Source organism: Littorina saxatilis, linkage group LG10 (assembly GCF_037325665.1).
Source record: "Littorina saxatilis isolate snail1 linkage group LG10, US_GU_Lsax_2.0, whole genome shotgun sequence".
NCBI classification, from domain to species: Eukaryota; Metazoa; Mollusca; class Gastropoda; order Littorinimorpha; family Littorinidae; genus Littorina; species Littorina saxatilis.
Genome location: NC_090254.1, coordinates 32894083 through 32895947, shown reverse-complemented (window position 1 = coordinate 32895947; position 1865 = coordinate 32894083). Strand labels below are relative to the sequence as shown.

General features: G+C 45.0%; 1 protein-coding gene across 2 annotated transcripts in view; it reads left to right on the top strand.

Annotated features, from left to right (window-relative positions):
- The window catches only part of LOC138978621 (sulfotransferase 1B1-like), a 24384-nt gene extending 23338 nt beyond the window's left edge, over positions 1-1046 (top strand). For both annotated transcript variants that reach the window (XM_070351383.1, XM_070351384.1), the window contains one exon: positions 1-1046. This exon is cut by the window's left edge and continues 477 nt beyond it. The gene's annotated coding sequence lies outside the window, so the exon portion shown is untranslated.
- The last annotated feature ends 819 nt before the right edge of the window (positions 1047-1865 follow it).

Below are 1865 nucleotides of genomic sequence, written 5' to 3'. Positions count from 1 at the left end.
TTTCGCATCACATAAACAAACACACGGTACCTTGGAGAATATCACCGTATGAAAAGACTACCAAACACAGCATTTAGATTTGAAAAATAGAACGCTCAAACATTTATACCAAGACCTACTCTAGTGTGTGTTGTCATCTATTCAACACCCGCGGGTTAGGGGGAAGAATTTACCCGATGCTCCCCAGCATGTCGTAAGAGGCGACTAACGGATTCTGTCTCTCTTTTTACCCTTGTTAAGTGTTTCTTGTATAGAATATAGTCAATGTTTGTAAAGATTTTAGTCAAGCAGTATGTAAGAAATGTTAAGTCCTTTGTACTGGAAACTTGCATTCTCCCAGTAAAGGTCATATATTGTACTACGTTGCAAGCCGCCCTGGAGCAATTTTTTGATTAATAGTGCTTTTGTGAACAAGAAACATTTAACAAGTGGCTCTATCCCATCTCCCCCCTTTCCCCGTCGCGATATAACCTTGAACGGTTGAAAACGACGTTAAAGGCACAGTAAGCCTCCCATAAACCATCACAGATACGGTCAGGCTTTTACACACAGTACAAACACCCTTTCATTTAAACACTCACCGATTGAGAACATCCTAGGTGCCCTCCGTAAAGAGCGAACAATTTTCAAAGAATTTATTTTTGCGTGGTTTATCTTACCCCTGAGCCATCGTGAACCCGTGTGATCCAGTTTCCCTTTTTCACAATGTAGTCGTCAGTTAGTCATTTGAATGCGACTCGATGTGAGCTTATCTACAATAGCACGTTTTTATGCACGAAACAAACGGCTGTGGTTCACAAGAACTCTGGCGATGGCTTTTGACTGTTGAGAGGAACGGCGATATGCATAAACCGTCGTCTGCTACGACCCTTGCGTGACCCTGCTTCCGGGCTTTTCTTTTTTCAAACTTTCACAACTTCGAATTGTACTGATCTTGTCTTGATGAAAAAAGAATTCTTTTGTAAAAATGTTTGTGTAACAAGCTGTCAATTTATTACTTTAGATTTTAAAAGTTAGGTCTAGCGCAAAAACGCACCAGGGCCGGACTAGGCTAAGAGGAGGGGGGGGGGGGGGGGGGGGGTTGCCAGTGGTGGTCCAGGGGGATGTTCCCCCTGGCGGGGTCAAGGGGCAGAGCCCCTTGTGCGGGTCAGGGGGCTTCTGATGGGTAGGTCATATTCTGAGATAGGAAAATGGTCGCTCCTTGCATGAAACGGCATAAAATAAACAATAATAAAAAATGTTTTAAATAAGTGAGGTACATGTTTAGGCTGGGGGGGGGGGGTTGCGCAACCCCCATAACCCCCCCCCCCCCCCCCCGGTAGTCCGGCCCTGCGCACCACGGTCCAAAAACATTCTGATAATCATCGATCCACGGCTATTACCAGTTTACATCGATAGAATGAGACCCGAAGGGAAGTAACTCATTTTTGACCTGAGTTCAGGATGGGTCCAAAAAGTGTTCGAGTCAATCTGCAGAATTAATTCTTTAAAAATTGCTCGCTCTTTACGTAGGGCACCTAGGATGTTCCCGTTTGGTGAGCGTTCAAATGGAAGGGTGTTTGTACTGTGTGTAAAAGCCTGACAGTATCTGTGATGGTTTACGGGAGGCTTACTGTCCGGGCGTGATTTCCGGTATTGAATATTCATAACAGCCGTCCAGCCTGCACCAAAACGAGGCGCCATTGTTGTAGAGGAACAAGTCCACGAAAATAAATTCTTTGAAAATTTCTCACGCTCGACAGAAAGCAGCCAGGATGTTCCCGTTCGGTGAGCGTTCAAATGGAAGTATGCTTGTACTGTATGTAGACGCTCGGGGAGCTCTGTGATGGTTTACGGGAGGCTTACTGTGCCTTTAAACACCAAAT